The 23,965-nt window shown below is 40.7% G+C and overlaps 1 long non-coding RNA gene across 1 annotated transcript in view; it reads left to right on the top strand.

Moving 5' to 3' along the window:
• The window catches only part of LOC311010493, a 315,498-nt gene extending 291,533 nt beyond the window's left edge, over positions 1-23,965 (top strand). The window contains exon 4 of the long non-coding RNA XR_014596798.1: positions 23,288-23,965. This is a non-coding gene — a long non-coding RNA (uncharacterized lncRNA). The remainder of the gene's footprint in view (positions 1-23,287) is intronic.

The following is a 23,965-nucleotide window of genomic DNA, read 5'->3' as shown; positions in this document are numbered from 1 at the left end:
GAGTGTTTGTCAACTTTGGGGCTGAGTGGACTGGTTATAGTGGGATAGACAGGGACAGGGTTTTGCACAGGATTTTGCTCCATTTTAAGGAAGAAGGTGTGCCAGTCTTTGCCTGCCATCTGGGTTGTATCCCATAAATTGGGATACTTGGGATACTAGCGCATATGCAAACTTCTGCACCTAAAGAGTGAACAATGATTAAAGTGGGCATGGGTTTTATGATCTTGACATGATTACATAAATATTCATTTATTTTTCTAAATGAGTAGCCTAGTGTTGAGTGAATGTAAGCTCATTATAGAACATTATATTATTTTAATGAATTATTATTATGATTTTTAATATTGTGTGTCTGGTTGAGGTGGAGCTGGGGTTTTGATGTTCATATTCTTAATGTTCACAGTAAGTACCGTAGTCAAATAAACATCCTGGATAATACTTGAAATACGGTATATTAACTATAGGCCTATTCATAAGGGGGATGGATGTTTGCTGTTAAGTTAAACCTGAACACAGTACTCTTTTGTATATATTTATGTATTCTATTTGTTAATTAATATGTCATTAACTGTGTGGTGGTGTGTTTTTTTAATTTTACTACACTGACCTCCTTGGGACTTAGGCCAAGTAGATTTCAGCAGGCCTTTTGAGCTAGACCTGCAGCCAGTTCTCCTGGTCCACATTGAAAACTTCATTATTTGGCATCCAGTAGCCTGATGGTCGAGTCTGCAGCATTCTCTGCCCTCCTGCTGCAGTATCTATACAAGGAGCAGTGGCTTACACCATGAGTCTTTGCTGCACTCACTGAGTTTTCTGAGTACTAGTGTTGTTTTTGGCAGCCTGTTTTACTTTTAGTTTTTGTCTAGTCTTTGTCTCAAGCTATCATTTTAGTTTTTATCAGTTTTAGTCATGTTCATCCTTTTTTTAGTCTAGTCAAGTTTCAGTCGACTAAAAGTCTGAGCATTTTAGTCTTATTTTAGTCAGAATTGTCCATGACTATTTTAGTCTAGTTTTAGTCGACGAAAACTGATGACATTCTAGTCTAGTTTTAGTCAAAGATTGTATTTAGCTAAACCCATTTCACAATTCAAACAAGGTTATCTTATTATTATATTATTATTACCTTATACACTCAAGAATACATCCATTCCAGACACAGAAGACGCTCTGATTTTAATTTACAACATATTATTTTACTAACCAAAAATGTTATCGTCACATGACCAGCATTTTGGCATCTTGTCTAGTTTTCCTCATATAAAGGATAAAGGTTCGTTGACGACGATATTTAGTCATAATTTTCATTAACGAAAGCAACACTACCCAGATACACATTTAATACAGTATAACTGTCAAAAAATAATGCCAATAAATATTACTAATATTTATTGGCATTATTTTATACTTGATATTTTTATACTTATTTGACTCTCTTTCTTCTTTCTCTTATAAATGCAGAGGTATAACTTCCTGAGAGATTACTTAAGTATTCTGATTCTGATTTACACAGATATTTATGAACAAATATATAAATGCGAATGAGGTCGCAAACTACAAATAGCCTTCAGATCGCGAGAGTATGAAAAGATTTCGCTTATTTATTTTTTTTATAAATGCTTATATTATCAGGTCGACAAGCATTTATAAAAAATCGGCAAAACTTGTTCATACGCTGGCGTGAAACTCGCGTCACGGAAACAGCTGGGTATACCCACCAACGAAGAAGAAGCTGTGTAAACACGGACGTGCCGTCTACGCAAACAGCGTAGCTTTAGCAGTAGAAGCTATCAGGCAAGTGTTCTTTTTAAATAAACTCCTGATGTACTTACAAACTTTAAAATGCCTCGTTTTGTGAGTACAGACCCTATGTGTACTACTGCAGAAGTTTGGTAACATTCCATGCATTACTAGTGGGGAAATTTACGAGATATACTGTATGTACCATCGCGCTATTACGAAGCCGTTCGGCTGATCGCCCTATCTTGACCACTGCTGACCATCGCTAAAAATGCTTCCGAGGGGGTGTTTGGCTGGATGTCTTGGTGGAAATTACCTAGGGTCCATTTCACTCCGAACCATCACTTTAACAAGACGCAACAACGTTACAACATTTCGTCTCGCCTCGTTTTGGTCAACGAAAATGAAGACACATTTTAGCAAAGTTTTTATTTTGTAAACCACATTTAGTCTCGTTTTTATTCGTCTACAATATTGCTTTATATATTTAATTATCGTTATCGTCACATGACCAGCATTTCCGTTGCGTCTCGTCTCGTTTTCCTCACGTGATAAAGGTTCGTTGACGACGATATTTTGTCATAATTTTCGTTAACGAAAGCAACACTACTGAGTACTGATACTGTTGTAGTCCTGCAAAAAAGAAAACAATTGGCTTGGTCTGATCATGCCCAGAGTTTGGGATGTATAAGGTTTCAGTTTGATAACAATGTTTTTCTTTGTTATCTGCTAATTGAAATCCACAGATTTTTTAGGTTTGTTTTCTCCACCAACGTTTCCATTGAGACATTAAAGACTACATGGTCTGTGTAAGTGTGTGATTGTTTTTTATCATTTATCTCTGGCACCAGCCCTACTTGCCCTCTGATAACACACAGACCTACACACACACCAGAGTCTGGTCTCTTCTCAAGTGCTCTTCTGACATGACCTGAATGCTGACCCTTCATGTGGGCGAGGTGCCCCTTGTTCTGTTTCGTCCTTGCAGAGGACATCTCCAGAAATACAATAAAGAAGCAACTACCAATGTGATAAGATACGATCCACCCCTATTACAATTCAACATGGTTTGATTTAACAAAATGCAATTTGGTGTCAGTTGAGAAATGAAATAGGAGTAGAATGTTCCAATCAATGCAGCAGGCTGGTCCAAGGGGCGGCCATTTTGTGTATGAGAGTAGTTCAAAATTCATCAACACACTCCTATAAGACGGTAGGAAAGAACATTACTATCATCAGATGAGTGACAACTTTGTTCGGCTCATTTTCTGTAACAAGTGTAACATTAAAGCAGTGGGGGGAAAAACAAGCTAGCTAGCTAACTAACTGACAGCTACTTAGTTAGCTAGCTCGCTAATTCGGTATGCGTTGATGTAGAACTGGTAACAGAAAATGACCAGAGCAGCAGCAATTAACGGTCCCTCCACCTCACTCCCCACCACTCCTGAGAAGAACAAGCTAACTAGCTAGCTAGCTAACTAGCCAGACATCAGTCTCCCAGAAGCTGCATTCATTTTCTTACCGGTCCTCTGCGACAACTGTTTCTGACAAACTTTTTTGTCAGAAACAGAGTTTAAAGATTGAGTAAAGAAAAAACATGATAGATGTGTCGTTCTTGATCGCCTTGTTGCAATGCATTGTGGGGAAGCTTTGACAGGGACCCTTTGATAGTGGCACCAGGGCATGACGATCTTCCTACGTAGAGGAGAGGATGCACGAAGATAAGCGCTAAAGAAGGGAGTGGAACAGGAAGAGGGTTAGGTGAGCATTTATGGAAAGGCAGGAAGTAGCATGGTTTTCCTTTTCCTGGAATTCTGCTCGGTAGCTTCAACTCTGCCCATCCTGGCAATCATCACTGTAATCCTGAGACTATCTGTTCGACTTACATGATTAAGTAAATATAAGTACAAATAGATACATGCTGCATATACAACGAGAGAGAGAGAGAGAGAGAGAGCTGAGAAGGTGTTTTTTTCCTGTGTGGTTTCCACTTTCAGAGGATAAATCAATTTCAGTCAGGACCACTTTGTCAAAAATAATCTTTATTTCTTGCACAGTTTTATTTGGCGGTATGGTACTGTTCTGGGACTCCCTGCTCTTCCACGCGCTTGCGTGGAAAGCCTGAGGCAGGAAGAGCACCTTCCTGCCCTTCATGAGCCATCATGAACGGCATAAGCAGGGAGCGCAGCAGCAAAGAAAACCCAGAGCAGAGCAACATGAATACAATGACAGGAGGAGCTGGGGTGGAGGTGGGTTGCGAAGTGCTATCAGAGGAAGCAGGACGGAGGGTCGGGCAGGAGCAGTTTAAATACCCCGCTCTGAATGCAATTTACCAATAGGGAGCGGACACGCAGAGTCAGCTGAGCCATCAGCTGATCTGTACTGACGGCTAAGCTGTTAGAGCTTGACGTCGTGGCCTGCCGGAACTAATGCTACGCTTGATGTGATGACCTCTTGGATCAGTGTTATGTCTTCTTCTGTCAGGTTGGCCATGCCTTCTCTCTATTTATCTTCGTTGACAGCAGCGTGTTCAACACAGCAGGCTGCTGCTGCTACCAAAAACACTCCAGCTTGTCAAGGGAACGGTTCCATCTTGTGGGAACATCGTGGATTGCTTGTGGTCTGGCAGGTGTAACTGGGCCGGCATTTCACAGGACATCAGTTGCTTTTGGGCTTCTATATGATGAAGTTACCTCCTTTGACATTTTCACAAGGAGCTCTGAGTTTTACAAAGTCATACAAAGTTAATGCAATGATGTGAATAGATGCATATGTGTTTTCAACCTGAAGAATTTGCATGTGGCTGTGATGCAAAAGCCTATCAGTGTTGAGATTCTCCTCCTGAAGTAAAAAAAAAATACTGTAGTTGAGTCTGTGGTCCCCCAGACGTCTATGATAGTAGCTCATATTAATCCAGAGACCAGACCTGACTATGTGGAGAAACAAGAAACTGTCTGTGGTCGCCCAGAGGTCTATGATAGTAGCTCATATTAGTCCAGAGACCAGACAAGACTATGTGGAGAAACCAGAGACTGTCTGTGGTCGCCCAGAGGTCTATGATAGTAGCTCATATTAGTCCAGAGACCAGACAAGACTATGTGGAGAAACCAGAGACTGTCTGTGGTCCCCCAGAGGTCTATGATAGTAGCTCATATTAGTCCAGAGACCAGACCAGACTATGTGGAGAAACCAGAGACACGGTGGTTCTCTGGTTCCACAAAGCATCCCGGCTTTGTGAAGTTGCTGCATCATAAACATCTCGATGCGTACAATGGCGGCCTCGTACGAGCAACTACCGGCTTTACATCTTCTTCGGATCAGCGCTTTGAGCATGTTAAAGCCACCGGCACTGCGTCACCTTGGTAACACATCCTCAAAACGTCACTGACTTTTCCGGCTTGGCGGCTCGCTCCGTTCACATATAGGCCGGCTAGCCTCGACTCTGATGCGGCTCTGTGACAACCTCCGTTGCCGTCTCAGAGGTGGAACATTCTGTCACCCCTTTCTCCTCGGTTAGCGTTTACAATGACAACGGTGCAGGAAAAAGTAGTGATACTCCCGCAACGAAAAGGCAGTGTAAAAGGGGCTCGTGAATACAGCTTGGTGAAATTCACGAGCACCTCTGGATGATGTTATGAACTCAGACAGGACAGCGTTTGGTTTCCCAGCATATCTGGGACTTCACAACATGTACAAAGCAGCAATAGTTGTTATTTCAGCCATGATGGATGAAGCATTGTTGGTGTCAACATGGAGGTAAGCCCCACCACCTCTCCAGTGCATCTAGTGTGAATTACACAAATTAAGGTGAATGATCCTGCAGTCAAACTTGTGTGAGTAATGCGAGGTGAAAAGTCGTTTTGTGTTCGGTGTGAACAAACCTGAAGAATCTCAGGATGCACCTGACCAAAGGAATATCTAGCATGTTTTATTTTATTTATTTTTTTAAATATTGCATAGATAAACAGTCAACTTGTTTTATTTAAATGCGAGTCTGTTTGACAAGCTTATACATGGTCAAAAAAACCATAGACAGTATATGGTTTATTTTAAACTTAAAGCAACACTTAAGAACTTTTCCTCTTGGGTCCCCCTACAGGTTGGAAGGGAATTGTCCATTACTGCCGTCGTAAATAATTTAGCCTACCGCAGCCTACCGTCGCACGCACGTTATTTGTTTGCATGCAGAACCGGCTCTGGAACGATGAACGATTTGAACGATGTCCAGTGACAAGGTAGAGTAATGCCTAAGCTAAGATTAGCTAACATGAGCCATAGCGATAGTTACATATATATTAGTACAATAGCTAACGCGTTAGCTAACATGAGCCAATAAAATAATCGACGATGTATTGTACACAGATGCACACTGTTGGAAAAAAAATGATGACCGGTATTATTTACAAGTCCAGCAGCAACAAAGCCAAGTCACCATCCGTCTTGCATTTTGTAGCCTCCTTCAGCTCTTGCCAACGAGTGTGAGCTGGTCCGATATTCACTCTCGTACGAGGTCTTTCTTTGTCATGCTCCCATTTTCTTTTCTTCGCCTCATTGGACATTATACTCCTCCTTTTCTTTGCAGGCTCTGCCATGATGCCAATTTAAAAACTACCTAGCTGCAAGGTATCTTCCACGCACCTACTGGGTGTTCTCCCACTGATCTCTATGCAGAGCCTCCACCTACCGGCTTTTCTAACGCTTGCCGTAAATCAGGTAATATTCGTAGTCTCTTTAGATCTACAAAACCGCTACCTGACGAGGCAAAGTTACATAGTGCGGTTACAGCTGATAGAAGTGCCCTTCACCCGGTTTTGAGGTGATGAACCACTGAAACTATTTTGGAAACATTATTTTAAGGCACTAAATACTCTTTAGTGTTGCTTTAATATTTTAACTTTTTAATTTTAAATGTGCTGCACTGGGTGGAACTCACCATGAACTTGGATGGCTGCGTGGATTTGGTAACTCTTACTGGGTAGTTGGCGATGAGGTGTCCAATTTGTCCGCAGTAGATACACCGGCCCTCCATGAAACGTCTCTGTCTCTCTGCGGGAGTGAGGCAGGTGTGACCAATTTGCATGGGCTCAGGGGAGTTCTCTGGGGGTCCTGACTCAGAGGGTGCAGCTCGTGGAGATGAAGGAGGAGCCAATCTGAAGCCCGGAGGTGCTCTCATGGAGGATGGAGCAGTGGAACGTCCCTGTTGACGCTCCATTAGATGCTGGTCAAAGAAACCAGAGCATCAAGTTCTGATGGCATATCCAGCGAGGTGGTCCTTTAAATGCTCTGACAACCCCCTGGTAGAAAGCATCCCCCAATGCTGTCAGTGGCTAGCGTTCTGAACTCTACAGCGTAGTCCATGACTGACCTCTTCCCTTGTTTGAGGCTGACAACGGCTTTAGCAGCCTCTCTGCCCAGAGTAGCCGAGTGAAAAATTTGTTTAAAGGTGTCCAAGAACTCAGAGAGAGAGTTGCACACAGCAGTGCGTCTGCTCCACTCAGATGTTGCCCAGGCTTTGGCTCTTCCAGACAGGTAAGAGATTATATGAGCTATCTTTGCTGTATCAGATGGAAAAGCCTGGGCTTGAAACTCAAAATGTAACTCACACTGAGTTAAAAATGGCCGACAGTCACCTGAGTCCCCAGAGAATCTCTCTGGACTGGAGAGTCTGATGGGCCGGGGCTCAGGAGAGTCCGACGGTGCTGAGGCAGCGACAGGTAGAGCAGGTGGAGCTGGTGGACTGGTCTCCGACGAACCCTTGGGGACCTGGAGCTGACCGATGAGATAATCTAGCTGGGCTGAGACGGTGGAACAGTGCGCCTCTGCTCGGGAGGTGGCATCCAACATTTCGTGACGGAGCTGCACCAACATTTGGTCTTGTTGGTGGAGCCTAGGGGGCATCTGACTCTGTTGTGTACATTGTGGCCAGATCGTTCTGTCAGGAACTCAAAGGCAACACAATACAGAGTCAGAGGGTTCAGGCAAAATCAGGGTCGTTTATTTAAAAAAGGTCAAAACCAGGAGGCCAATCAATCAGGCAACAGTACAGATCCGGCAGGCAAGCTCAAGGGTCGAAAGTACACAAAACAGGTCACACGAGGAATACTCAGGGAGAATAATGCTGGAACGCTCACAACGACACCGCGAGACGATCTGGCACAGGAGGAATGGGAAGCACAGGAGGAATGGGAAGCACAGCTTATGAGCCACACACTAGGGAGACAACGAGACACAGGTGAAACACATTGGGGGCGGGGAAGTCAGTAGGACACTGACTTCAAAATAAAACAGGAAATGAGACAAAGACAGAAAACTCAACTAAAAACCTAACAAAGACAGTCTTATGTCCGTACCACATTATGTGGTCCTGACAGAGGCCAAGGAAAAACGGAGAATAAAGATAGTTTTGGGACGTGTGGACAGCCTTTAAAGCTCTGATATCACCCCTGCACCTGACAAAAGCAGATTTATGGTTACGGCTTTATCACTGCATTTTTCACTGAAGGGATTATAAGCAGCATGTTGATCAAAGAAAACTTGTGAACTGAAGTGAGAGATCCATTTATTGTGTGAGAAATAATTATAATAATAATGCATTTTAAACAGAGCTCATGTAACTCAAAGTCATTTCAGTTCAAATACAGTTCAAATAAAAACAAAACAGACAACCAGTGGAACCACATTACAATCTTAAAAGGTGAGTTGTAAGTCATGTTTTAAGGCTCTGACACCCAAAGTTCAATGCTTGGTAGAAACAGAGATGCAAATGATTCTAACAGTGTTTGTAAAAATGATATTTTGTCACTTGAGGATTGTCCTAAAGCAGAAACACTGTAAACAACAGTGCGAGCAGGTAAGTGAAAGTGCTTTGGCCATGAGCTATTTGAGATAGCCGTCTGTGTGTGAGTGTGTTATGTGTGTTCGTTGTGTGTTCGCCTCAGGCTGCTGCAGGTGAAGTCTGCACTAATGAGGCTGCGGTTGATGTAATCTTTGTATTAGTTGTCAGTCAATTTACTGACAGGCACCCAATCTGTCTGCCGATCTGCCATTTTCTTTTCTCTTCACTCCTCCATCATCTGTCCTTCCTTTCGTCGTCTTCTGTTTTCGCTGCGCTCTCTTCTTTTCTGCCTTGGTCTAAAGCAATACCTATTTCTAAGCTCAACAAAATTTGCCGACTGTGGACCTGTCATGGTACGTTAGCTACTGGTACTGGTAGGTTCGAACGTACTGCCCTTCATTTATTTCCCAGCACAGAAATCAATTCAAGTCAGACTGAAGGACTGCACCTCGGAAACTGTGGTCAGCAGCACCGGAGCACCACAGGGGACCGTGCTCTCTCCCGTCCTCTTCACCTTGTACACATTTCACTTACAATACAACTCTGGGCTCTGCCAAATGCAGCAATATTCAGATGACACTGCAATAGTTGGCTGTATCAAGGATTGACGGGAGGGGGAGTACAGGAGCCTGGTTGAGGACTTTGTGAGGTGGTGCAGGTCCAACCACCTGCAGCTGAACAAAAAAACGCTTTTGCTCTAGGTCAAGTTTCAGCTAGGGATAATATTGCAGTACACCCAAAGGTGATGTAACTCCAAAAATGTCCATTACATTTTATGTACAGATCATGTTTTTTACAACATACTCATGATCAAAATCTGCATTCAAACTGAAATCCATATTGTTGGTTGCCTTTGTGTAATTTCTCCTTTTTCTCTTTTTTTCTAGGTCATCAGATAGGTTTACCATCCTGTTCAGTGTCAGGCTAAGAGTGAGGAGAAATAGATTAGGTAGGTGACTAGTTAAAATGCACCACAATGTTCCACTGTAAATTGGTTGGATGTGAGCATTTGTATAAGAATGTGTATAACTTTGTTCAGCACACAAAACAGCATACTAATGCCCCCTATTATTACTACCAGTGTGGGGTGCCTGACTGCTACAGAAAACACATGGGACTGCAAATTCATATGTTAAGGCAGCATAGGTCCTACCTGCAGGCTGCTGGGCCTATACAACCTGACACATCCTTGAAATGTAAAGATTTTATTCAATTATTTAAAATGCAAAATGAGTGATTACATTAGACACCATTTATTACCTTGTATGATTTACTACCTGAATGACAATGAACAATATTTATCCTTTAATGTTAAATCCATGCTATTGTGTGTTACTATGTTACAGCCATGTGCCACTTACACCACTGCTGTGGACATTAATACTCCAGAACGCCCCAGCACCCCCTGCTTGATCATTCAAGGTAATGTTACTTGGATCTAGTATCGACATTTCTAACTCAGTATTTTGTTTTGATTCTAGAAATCTACATCACCACAATAAATAATAATAATGATAACAAATTACATTTGTATAGCCCTTTGTATCTGAAGCAGATCTCAAAGTGCTCATAACACATGATGTTGTATCTATTCATTTTCAGGTGACATGATGAAGCCCTCTGGATGGCTTATATCCATCGAGGGACATGTCGTGATGGGCCCACACCCTTTGTTTTTACACGGAGTAGCTGCTTTCTTCAGCAGCTATTAAGTCTTCAACCTCGAGTATCCTGCTGCTGGATCGTCGACGCTGGAGTTCATTCAAAGGTATTGTATAAAGATATCATTTAACCTTAGGACAGAAGCTATCAGGCAAGTATTCTTTTAAATAAACTCCTGGTGTACTTACAAACTTTAAAATGCCTCGTTTTGTGAGTACAGACCCTATGTGTACTACTGCAGAAGTTTGGTAACATTCCATGCATTATTAGTGGGGTCATTTACGAGATATACACTATGTACTATAGCGCTAGCCATTCGACTGATAGCCTGATCTTGACCAATGCTGACCATCGCTAAAAATGCTTCCGAGGGGGTATTTGGCTGGATGTCATAGTGGAAATTACCTAGGGTGCATTTCACTCCGAACCATCACTTTAAGATGGCTTCGGAAAGTTTGACTAGGAAGTTGAATTTCTTGAATTCTTGAATTTCTTGACATTTGCTGTATGTTGAAAAATATTTATTTGTGGGGGGGGGGGCAAAAGGTTGTAATTCCCCAGTAATGTACTGTAATATCACAGTAATTGCTTTGCCATAGAAGCTGTAAAGTTACAGTATACAGTTGTGCTTTTACAACAATGCATTGTAATATCACAATACTGAAATTACAGTAAATTGCTGTGACTAAATTCACAGTATATTGCTGTAATCCTAACTGTGTAAGTCATCTAAAAATTATCCAATCATTTATTGTGAATTCACAACGTAAAATTTTGCAGTGTACAACTACTTTTACTGCCTACTGAGCAAATGGATGTTATTTTACTTTTACTTCTACTGTCACTTTATATTTTTAATATAGTTATATTTTATTATTTGTTATTATATTGTATTGTTATATTGTATACAACATTTTTACTTCTGCGATCACTTTATAGTTGTATGTTAGTATGTTAAATGTATGTATCAATAAAGTCTATCTATCTATCTATCTATCTATCTATCTATCTATCTATCTATCTATCTATCTATCTATCTATCTATCTATCTATCTATATCTGTCTATCAAAGTAAGACTTGTTTTCCTTTGTGTCAAATGTTAAAAATATATGATTTATTTTGCCAAACAAATCACCTTGGGTTGTTCTTTTTCTCTGAAAATCATTGATTTGCCTTCACCCTCTGCCAGCTTCACTTCACTGGTTGGAAAAATGCAAGAACGCAAGGCTTCAAGACCATAGTCCACAACTCTATGGATGACGTAACAATGACAACAGCCACTTCTTATATACTGTATCTGTGCTCAAGGGATGCTTGAGTCTGCTCTAGGCTGTTAAATAGGTTTTCTCCATAACAAACCCTTTTTACAGGATGGGGCTGATAGACCTCCTTTGGGAGCTCCTGCTGATCATGAATGTCAGTGGTGAAAAAACAGGACGTGACAATGTGAGACAAGAAAACATTGATGCTCAATACAAGCACAAAGAGTACATGCTCATGATGAATTTCATTTGAGTGTGTGTGTGTGTGTGTGTGTGTGTGTGTGTGTGTGTGTTGAATAGCTCCTCTGATTGTCCATGTCTTAGGGCGAAGGTGAATCTATTTATACCAGAGACAGAACCCAGAAATAGTCCACACGACATAGCCATTAACAAGGGAGGTTTGTATGTATGTGTGTGTGTGTGTGTGTGTGTGTGTGTTCAACAGGAAGCTTCTACACTTTTTGACCTAGGCACAAGCCAGGGTCAAAGGTCACAAACTTTCTGTCTGCCTGTTATCACACTCTGACCCCAAATAACCTCTATGCCTTCTAAACACACACACACACACACACACACACACACACACACACACACACACACACACACACAGGCAGTTGTATTATTTTCTTGTGTTTTAACTTGTTTAAGGAAGCTGCACGGCTCTGCAGCAATAATGTTACAGGCTGTGAGGAAAACATAGTTACAGAGACACTCAGTTCCAGTTAAATAAGTTTCAGTTGTTTTTGCATTATTGAAATACTTTGAGTTTATTAACATTTATTAAAAGTCTTATGTTTGTAGGTTATTGGCTGTTGCAGAAATGAGTTGGCCTGGAGGCACACAGCTGAGCCCCGCCTCACTAAGGCCCTGCAGAACGTAACATGTAGGTCTGAAAGTATGAGGTATGACAAAATGATTTTGTATTATTATCTTATTTGTTCTTGTATGTTATTTGACATTTGTCATACAGAAAACTTTCCATACTCCAAAGCTAAAATAAATTATATCAAAAGTAAAAAACAGCAAAGTGGCTGTAACAATATAAAGTATATATAGTGGGGGTCCCAGGTCTTGGACCTCCTGAGGGTAGGGACTAAAAAAAAACATTTTAAATCGTCATTTCTCTCTCATTTCCTCCTTCTATTTGAATCTCCTAGCTGTGTGCATCACTTTTTTCAGTGTCCCCTGGACATTTTTTTTTTTGTGTTGTGTGCTAGTAAATGCAAAAATCATGTGGAACATATGCTAATTTAACTTCCCAAGTAAATCAACCCGTTAGTCATGTCTGCACATATTCAGATGGACAAAAAGTTAGAGACACAGGTAATTCCTGGTACTTTGGGGTCCCCGGCTATTTCATGTGAAGAGGATTTAGCTGTAGACAGATTACTGCTGAGAGGGCTATTACAGCTAAACACTGATGTGTGTGTGTGTGTGTGTGTAACATATGGTTTCTGATGACAGCCATTTAAAGGTGTCAGACTGGAGCCACAGCAAATTATAAAAGGCGCGCACACACACAGACACACACACTCCCTCTCTTTCTGTCTCTCTGTCTCTGTAGTCTAAACAAGCCTCTTATCTTGCCCGTTATTAGATAATGGATGACAACAGGTCACATGACCTGCCGTAACGAGGTGGTTGCTAAGAGCAACATCTTAATGGTACTTTAAAACACTGACCACAGAGACTTCACTTTAGAACTAAAGACTTTTGTACCACAATAATTCTCTTCAACAAGGCCTACTGAGCAAATGGATGTTATTTCTCTGTGTTAATTGTTTTATTTAACAGGTTGTTGAAAAGCAACATCTCAACTTCCATTAAACAAATATTTTAAGCAATGAAAGTAGAGAGAAATAATCACACTATTCAATTAATTTGATTAATACACATAAATGTGAAAATTATGTTTGGTTAAAGGTTGGAAAGGGAAATTGTAAAGTAAAAGTATTTAGAGCCTAAACTATTGCCAGGATATATTTAAGGGAATTTCTTAGAGCCTTGAAATACACCTAAGAATGAAACTATTATTATTTAAGGACATTTCAACTTCAACACCTTTTTTTTGCTAACTAAATCCTATATTTCCTCAAATGCTGTAGTGAATTTGTAACTCAACCACAATCAGTGTTGCCACTGCTCTGCTTCGGTTCAAGGACTACCACTGAAATACATGTGTTTACATCACGGCCAGTCACATAATTGATGAACATCACACGAAGGCAGGATACCTAAAATAAGAAAAGAAAAAACGAAATAAATTCTTCACCAAGACAGATTTTCATCACTATGTTTTGTTTGTTTGCCAAGTGGAGGTTCCACACACACACTCAAAGACACAGACGCATGCCCTCCATGCCACGTCTGGCGCCAGTGATTACGCTGTTAAGCCAAATCAGTTTCCTGTGTTTGGTTTGATGGATGCCATCATCTTCATGGATCTAAAACAGGTAAGTGTGCCCCCACCACCAGCACCCCAGTCGGACACACATGCACACACTTAGCAAAGTGTGGTCCCTTAACCCCCCCGAGGAGACATGGATGGAGGGAGAGAGTTCCCCACAATCAAACTAGAGTCATTTGTTTACATTGGCCATGACAATGCCCAAAAGTGTACAGAGCCTTCAGACTGAGCCTGACTGAGGATCAGATGAACTATTTCCTGGGATGTATTACTCTTTCCACCAAACATAAAATAGCTTGTTTCTGCTTAGTTGGCAACAGAGGTATACCAATACCACAGAGAAGATATGGTACCCTCACAAGTGCAACTGTGTTTATTGCACTTCAAAGATCCAGCACTGAGAGGTTTTCTTCTTGCCAATAATGTCCCAGTGTTTGCTCAGTGGGTCTTTGAATTATAACGTTTCGTCTGGACCTGCTCCATATAAAAAGCGTCATAATTAATATGGTTGAGACACATTTAGTTTTTGCTCTTCTCCACAAATATCCATGTTGTAAAAAACAAATGGAGAAGGTACAATAGTGTATTTATTCATCTAGAAAAGCAGGTGAACTCCAAATGACCGTTTCAGGATTTCACTTCGTATTTCCAACAATCGAAGCTTCTTGTGTATCTCATTTGTTTTTAGCTGAAAAAAATCATCTACATTTTAAACCACAGTGAAGCAAATGAGAAAAACGACATGACATCTCCATTCATTTCAATGTATGGACGTGAATGTTTGTATGGTGGTAAAACGGTGTGTCTGTGTGTGTGTGTGTGTGTGTGTGTGTGTGTGTGTGTGAGAGAGAGAGGGGTGGGGGTAGGGGGAGACAGCTGGACTGTGTCAGGTCTGATGAGAGACATTCCTGTTAGTGTAGCATAACCTTCCTACTGCTCTGCTGATAATACTGGCACCTCTCTCTGACACATACACACACACACACACACACACACACACACACACATATCTCGTGCACTACTACTACTACCACCATGGGAACCAGACTGTGGGCTGAACTGTGTGTTAAATTATTCCAGCACACACCAACACACACAAATATACAGGGCTTGTGTGTTTCAGTGACCTCATTGTGGAAAGAGTTAGTTAAGATAGCATTTCTTATCCACTGTGCACACACACACAAACAAACTTGTGCATGCACACACACACACACACACACACACACACACACACACACACACACACACACACACACACACACACACACCAGCAAATTACTGAGTCCACATAAAAAGCTGCTCAAAAACAAATTGTGTGCACTGTGCATATTTGTGTGTAATTACTTTTTGTCTTTGTTATACATGTTTTACTATCTTAAGCAAATAAACCATAACACAAGGCAACTAAGACAAACAATACAAACAAGAAAAAAGCGAATTAAAGGAAAAACATTTAATGACCATTTTCTATTTGAGACACAACTTCAGTCCAGTTATAATGAGCCGTTGTGACTCTTTAAAGATGAAAGTTTTTTTATGTAGAATATTAGTGGCTACTGGTGTTTCTGATCTCTCTTACAACACATTTGCAGTCCAAATTGGACTGCACCCGCGGGGCTCCTGGATGGGATTAGGAAGAATCCATTGTCACCAATTATACTGCTGCTCTTGGAGGAGCTGGGTAATGGAGGAGAGAGGAAACTACATGTCCAGAAGCTGCAGAATGAAGTGATATCCATCCTTTTAACTCTCCTTTATCATGAAAATGTCATAATATTTTGCTTAAAAACACAAAGGATACCTGTGAGCTGATAAATGATTCATAACACCTGAAATTGTTATTTAGTGAATGCATATTGATGTGTTGTAAATATTTATTATCCTATGCGCAATGGGCCATTCATGCAATGTCTTAAAGGTCCCATATTATGAAAAACAGGTTTTCTCTGGTCTCTACACCTATAAACTGGTCCTCCCTGAGCCTGCCAACTCCCAGAATGAGGAAAACAAGCGACTCCTGCATGGTCTCTGCAGCCCCCCCACTGGTACAACGGCGCTCTACAGGCTGTTCAGATTCAGCTCCCGTCGTTACGTAATGAAGGAAATCGTTTGCATAGGCCGAACTCCTCTGATGATAGGAGACATCCGAGAGGGGGCGTTCATCACCAAGGTGAAGTTTGGTGTGTCCTGCGGTGAGATAGCAGTAAAATAGCAGTGTTTCACAATGTTGTCGCTCAGAGCTAGACACACAGATTGCTCTGTTGCTGGTTGTACAAAACAACATAAGTGCTTATATTCTGTCCCAGCTACAGAAGAACAGAAGAGACCGTGGTTGCTTTTCATTTTTAATGACAATGTGCCGGCTACGGTTCGTGTTAGCTTGTATGTGTGCGCTAACCACTTCACATCAGTCTGCTTCAGTAACGAGGGTCAGTACAAAGCTGGCTTTGCCTCGACACTGACCCTTGTAAAAGGATCTGTCCCAACCATACGGGACCCAGCAACTTCACCTGAGCCGCACAGGCGAGCCATAGCAATACATCCACGTAAACATTGACGCATGCTACCGCTCGCATAAGTGGCATCCTCTCTGTCTCTCCCCAAGTAGGCAATGACAGACGGAGCTCATTAGCATTTAAAGGTGCAGGCACAGAAACAACCTGTTCTTAGCAGAGCTCATTTGAGCAACTTTTAGACAGCTGAAATTCAGGAGCATGGATTGAGGAGGATGGTTTGGGGCAATGCATATCGAATCCAGTGTTAGTGTGAAATTGAGGAAAAACAGTATAATATGGGGCCTATTAAATCAAAATAGGTTCCCTACGTCGGGGACCTATTAAGTCAAAACAAATGAGATCACAGAATAAATTTCTCAGGGTAGGGTTCCAAGCAAGTTAAAGGTGGAGTTAAAACACTGTGAAGAGAATCATCACCAGAATCATCATTCACTGTGTCCCACGTCCTGCACAAACCGGTCAATTTTAAAAGGCCAAGCTGCAGCCAAGAGATTTTGAAAAAATGGCAGTCCGCAAAAAAACACTCCACAGTCAGTTTATGAGTTCCAGACGTTCCTCTGTTTGGTTGCCGATGAAACGATCAGGGATGGTGTGTCAGTTTCCACATGTATACTGTCTTTTCAAACGAAACAGTTCCTGCTTAAGCATAGTCTCCTTACTTTTTTATTTACTTATGCAACAAATCTATTTGGGTAAGTTAGGCTAAAGAAAAGATCGTGGTTTGGGTGTTTGTTGCATAACTGGCATTAGCTACATTATAATAAAGTGAATGGGTTTTTCCGTAGACTTTTTCACTTTACTATATCACTTGATGTAGAGATTGACGGGTAACTACCTAACATTATAAAAATTTGACAGGTGATTTAAAGGATGTCACCAATTCTGCAAACCCCAGACCATCAGACATGGACTTCTAGAGCCGAGGGTCATTGACTGCAAAAACCTGGTCAGCAGAGAGATCCTCAGCCGGCAGAGCCCTGCCTGAGGATCTGTAGCTACATCCCCACTCGTAGGGGTGCAGAGTCAGCAATATTTTTTCTGGAGCCATGAAGGGCTTTAAAGATGATCAGTAAACTAAAACTTACTATTCGTTCAAAGCCGAGCAGCTGCATCTTGTTCCAGCCGGAGAATCGAGTAACGAGTATGACTATTATACAATGTTCCACCAGGAAGAGCTCCAAATCCAAAAAAACAGCCTGAAGATATAGAAAGCCAGAAACGATTACATGAGTGTCGAGCCAGATAGGTGTCAAACCCTGGTCAGAGCTGGCCAACGCTACACTTTCATTGGCCAGTCTGCATTCTAGTTGCAGGTCTTTGAAGGGTACTGTTTTGGGATCAACCGCTGGATCATTTTCTTCTGTCCAGTTATAGTATAATATACGGGTTATCTGGGGCTCTGGGTGAGAATGTTTAGCAGTGATCCAGGTTATATGGGGTCACAGCAGAATGTTTGACCACGCCAAGTGTTTCCAAAGGCTCTGGATGAGAGTGTTTACCATGCTACAGCTTATATGAGGCTTTGGATGCCAACAGCTTTGTCTATAATGGAAGGAAACTGGCACTGAGACAAATACACACTCTAGGACTTTTAGCAGCCACTGGGCATGTGTGTCTGTGTGTGTGTGTGTGTGTGTGTATGTGTGTGTGAGAAACAACCCCCCCCCTCGCCCCCAACCTCACCCCCTAACACACAGCGTTCCTCCATATTAAGCCTTATTGTTAACGTGTAAATATTACAGTTGGCTCGTGGCCTCAGATTATAACCGGTCCATATTTAGCTTTATCATGTTCATAACTCATACTCTATATTTATACAACTATCAAACATTTAGCTGGGCATCGATGTAAACACTCTCTTATTAAAAACGATTTCCTGGCGAGGCCTCAGTGTGCTATCATCTGTCATCTCACTGCATGGCAGCAATGGGACTGTGTTTCAATACATGACTGTTTAGATCAGTGGTAGCATGTTGAGATTAACATAGAAATCATTAATATAATTGCATGTTTAAATATATATATATCACTGATTCTTGAGATAAGGGACAAAACATGTCCAACATCAAAATGTTGCAATTTGTCTTAAAAAACAATAAATTATTCATTTTAAAAAGGCTTTAAAAGTTGGATATGAAAGACTTTTGTATGTGTACACCCTTAGTTTTGTATATATTTATATTATTTCATAGTAATTTGATAAAATACCGGCACTGTACTATGAAAGCCCATGCAAATGAACTCGTCCTCCGTAGAGGTCACAGTATCAAACTGCCCAAAATAAGTGTTTTAAAATGCCCAAAATGTCCAAATATTAATATGAGGTTAATAGTATTGCTTAATAAAATACCACAAAACATTTAAAGTGGACATTCCATTATTTTATACATTTACAACAGCCTCTCAAAGTTTGTCCTTAATTCAAGTCAACTCCGTAAGATATTTTTCAAATTCTAAATAAATCAGGGATATTTTGGTCAGCCTTAACCCTGAGGACCCCCTTTGACTCCTTCCTGCTGATGGATGCAGCAGTCCAACACATGGTCTCGTAAGTTTTACATTTAAAAAAATATTCAGCAAACAAGTTGAAATATCTGTGGTCACAGCTAGTGGGTGTCAACACTGTCTTCAAATTAGGGGTGATTTCAATCAACAATTTGAAAGGGACAGTTCCACATTTTGGCAAATTGGCCCATTGCCATAATCCCTATATTCACAGCAGTAGGTTCATTACCTTTATTTGTTGGTGTAAACTATTTTTAGCTGCTCAGAGCTTTGCTACAGAGGCTAATGGGATTTTCTTGTTTTCCCTCATCAAACTCATCAAATACACAATCCAACAACTCCAAAATGCTTTCGTGGACAAGTTGTGACCTGCACATTCACCACGCTATGTGATGAAAATGTAACGTTACAAGACGGAGCCGTTTTAGAGGTAAATTCATGTTTTTCAGCAAGCAGTCTCTGTATTTGCCTCTAAAACAACTCCGTCTCATTTGAAATCTCTGAAGAATCTCATCATAATGTACACACTCCGGCAGTAGCCCGTGTGGTCCGTTCAAAATTTCCCCAGGAACATTTTGACATTTTCATGTGTGCCTTAAAGATCCTGTGACCAGGTACTCCTTGTTTGAAGTTTGATACGCTTTCCCTTGATAGTCTCTCCCTTTGCCATGTTCAGAACATGGTACATATCCTTAATCAGTTTGATTCTCCATTAATTTGTCAACACTGTCAAATGTGTGTCAACACCGTCAGTTGTGTGTCAACACCGTAAGATGGAGGTTTTTCATGTTTATACAAAAATGCATATTTCTGTTGTGCAATTGTCTGGGTTCATACATTAAAACACCAACTTATCTACATGCATCAGTGTCTTTTGTGCACAAAACCACTGATTGTATATATAAAAATGAAAAAAATTCATATGAAATGAAGGTAATTTAAAATGGCTCATTTAAAAACAATGGAAAATAAAATTAAAAGTGTATATGCAATTTATCACTTAAGCTTGTTAAGGCACACCATTTCTACACACTTACACACTCTCTACACACAAGACTTCACAGTGTTGGTGAATTGATCAAACACACAAAAAACATATTTTCATGTGTCAGATGGAGTTGACAAATGTCAAGTTACTCACTGAGTAAATGTAAATTTTTATAAAAATTGGTTAAATAAATTGCCTGTTCCTTTTCATGGTAGATAGATGAGACCTGTGTTTATGAAGATATCCAATTCAAATTAATGTGGCAATGATTTTTTGTTTGTCACTTTTAAAAGTACTTTTGGCCCTAATCTCAAGAATCAGTGATATATACCCAGCTGTTTCCGTGAACGTATCCGTATACGCCAACTGCCATTAAACACCAACGAAGAAGAAGCTGTGTAAACACCGACGTGCCGTCTACGCAAACAGCATAGCTTTAGCAGTAGAAGCTATCAGGCAAGTGTTCTTTTAAATAAACTCCTGATGTACTTACAAACTTTAAAATGCCTCATTTTGTGAGTACAGACCCTATGTGTACTACTGCAGAAGTTTGGTAACATTCCATGCATTATTAGTGGGGAAATTTACGAGATATACTGTATGTTCCATCGCGCTATTACGAAGCCGTTCAGCTGATCGCCCTATCTTGACCACTGCTGACCATCGCTAAAAATGCTTCCTAGGGGGTGTTTGGCTGGATGTCTTGGTGGAAATTACCTAGGGTCCATTTCACTCTGAACCATCACTTTAAGGCACATATTCAGTATAAGAAGCTGAAGCTTTTACTTCGATTTTATTTTAGAAATAAGTCTTGCTTTTCCAAGAAGCAAGACTCAAGTCGAGTCAACCTTTCTTCCAATTATTGATTACGCTGATGTGTTATATATGAATGCCTCCGTTCAATGCCTCCTCATGCTGGATAGTGTGTATCATGGTTCTCTGAGGTTTATTACAAACTGTGGAGCTCTAACTCATCATTGTGTCTTATATAGGAATGTAAATTGGCCATCCTTACATGTGCGCCGTATCGGCCATTGGTATGTGCTGATTTACAAGGCTATTCTTAAGATGATTCCATCTTATTTATCATCCCTTTTAATTTTGAATAGTAGTACCTATAGTCTCCGCTCTCAGGACGTTTATCATTTTACTGTTCCTAGGGTCAGAACAGAAATGGGGAAGAAAGCTTTTAGATTTTCTGCTCCAAGTACATGGAACAATTTGCAGTCAGAGCTCAAACTCCAAAGTCTGGTATCTCTCAATGTATTTAAGTCCTTGATAAATTCCATTACATCCAGGCTTCAGGAGTGTAAATGTTTTATTTGATTGCAAATGTTTGACCAATCTTGTAAATTCTCTTAACTCATTTTGAAAATTCAATTGCTATTTGTATTCCAATTGTTTGTTTCTTTTTTGTCTATGATTAATGTGATGATGTGTTTGTAACTTTACATGCTGCCATTCTTGGCCAGGTCTCTCTTGCAAAAGAGATCTTGGATCTCAATGTGACAAACCTGGTGAAATAAAGGTTATGATAATAATAATAATAATTTACTTTGGTGAATTCACTCATGGGTATGTGGTTAACCCATATTTATCAGGTGATTTGATGCGAATAATAATGTTTTTGTTGAACACTGTTGCTGTAGAAACAGCTAAATCTAATAAACTGCTATCGGGTATCAAGTAACAGTACTGCCAGCATTAGTAGTGTTGTAGCGAAAAACCTTTAACTACATTATTTCTAGGTCCATTTTAGATAATCTATCTATCTAACAGATAGACTCACAATTGCAGTCCCAGATGAAAAGAAGTCCAGCCAGTCTTTAATCCAAAAAGATGTTTATTAGCCAATACAGGATCCAAACATCTTGGGTTACCCCGGGGTAAAAAGACCGGCCAAGAGCTGTGTGCCCTCGATTTATATGCTGTTGGTCCCAGTATTTCCACGCCTATGTGAGGTTGTCAATCTCATCCTTTCTTCAAATCAGGATCTTATTTTCCCCAAAAAACAATGACTGTCATAATTTCCCCGCCCATAATCTGGAGCTCTTCCAGCCCAGCTGACCTCTTCAAGGTTATTATGACATAATGGTGTATTCAGTTTCCTTTGAACTTATATTTTGAATTTATGAACCCAGGTGCAGGGCCTTCATATCACAGCCTGACATGGTGACCTAGATATCCTTCGGCTGCAGAAATAATTAACCCCTTAGCCACTACAATCCCCCCTTTGGTCCTGACAAGGACCAATACATCAGACAACCAATAAACAAATCTACGTTAATACACACCAGTACATGTTTTTATAAAACACAAAATAGAGATTAGTAACACTCTGTTAGTTACACCTCAACTTGGTCCCCCAGTACGGATCCCCACACCATCCCATTGGGTCAAACACCCAACAGGTGGACCAGAGATCATCACCGATGAGTCCCTAAACTTTCCTAGCAACCTGGCAGGGGAAACATCCTCTCCAGAACCATTCGAGAGGTAAAAGCCCCCACCATGTGGCCTTTCCTGCGAGTGTAACAATGATTAAACATATTATAAAACAAGCATATTAGTGAGTAACTATATTGAACACAACATCTCTCTGTGACTACATAAACATTAATATGTGCACTTGTGAACACTCCAGTGATTGTTAGTACACACACAATATGATATATTATTACTTAGATAAACATTTTATCAAATGACTGTGAATATACACTCACCGGCCACTTTATTAGGTACACCTGTCCAACTGCTTGTTAACGCAAATTTCTAATCAGCCAATCACATGGCAGCAACTCAATGCATTTAGGCATGTAGACATGGCCAAGATGATCTGCTGCAGTTCAAACCGAGCATCCGAATGGGGAAGGAAGGTGATTTAAGTGACTTTGAACTTGGCATGGTTGTTGGTGCCAGACGGGCTGGTCTGAGTATTTCAGAAACTGTTGATCTACTGGGATTTTCGAGCTAATAGAAAGGCAACAGTAACTCAAATAACCACTCGTTACAACCAAGGTATGCAGAAGAGCATCTCTGAATGCACAACACGTCGAACCTTGAGGCGGATGGGCTACAGCAGCAGAAGACCACACCGGGTGCCACTCCTGTCAGCTAAGAACAGGAAACCGAGGCTACAATTCGCACAGGCTCACCAAAATTGGACAATAGAAGACTGGAAAAACGTTGAGTCTCGATTTCTGCTGCGACATTCGGATGGTAGGGTCAGAATTTGGCGTCAACAACATGAAAGCATTGATCCATCCTGCCTTGTATCAACGGTTCAGGCTGGTGGTGGTGGTGTAATGGTGTAGGGGATATTTTCTTGGCACACTTTGGGCCCATTAGTACCAATTCGCTTTATGCCAAAGGGGTCATTCCGTGTCATTTCATCAAATTTCTGAAAATCTTCCCACCTGACCATCTCACAATGTCCTGAAAAAATTTGAGTACAAAGATACACTTGTTAATAGGAAAAATCCAAAATATTAAGTCTCTACTGTCAATAGTTTTCTCATGAAACATCATTGAATGAAGGGTAGTTTAGACGGTTTTTGGCATCATGCTCTGAAAAGCCATTTTTAAACAGCAATATCTGGAAAACTATCTCACCTGTGGCCTTCAAAATTTCTACAGTGTATAGCTGTTACTAATAGCCTCCAGACATTTAATATCAGGGGTGTAGCTCAATGATAACCTAGTATGGTAGGTACTTAAAATGTGGCTTGTTGAAATAAAGTAGTACATTTGAAGAGTGACTGAGCTCCCATTTTTGCAGATAAAAGACTTCTATCACTTCTGCCTCTATCTCTGGTGTTAGCTTAAACATTCTACAAAATATGGTTTCTCTCAGATGATTAGTTTCACAGATATTAAGGCTCAAAAATGGAAGTTAACACATCTTTGCCCAACTTCAGAGTCATATTCCAAAAAACTGACAACACGTATCAGGTCCAAACTTACTTTTTTTGAAAGATCATATTCTTGTTAAAATCATATTAAAAAATCAGGAGGGTGTTTTGCCTCAATTTGTCGCAGTGATTTTTTAA

This window comes from Eutrigla gurnardus (genome assembly GCF_963514095.1).
Source record: "Eutrigla gurnardus genome assembly, chromosome: 3".
Classification (NCBI taxonomy): domain Eukaryota; kingdom Metazoa; phylum Chordata; class Actinopteri; order Perciformes; family Triglidae; genus Eutrigla; species Eutrigla gurnardus.
This window is presented reverse-complemented; position numbering and strand designations above follow the sequence as displayed.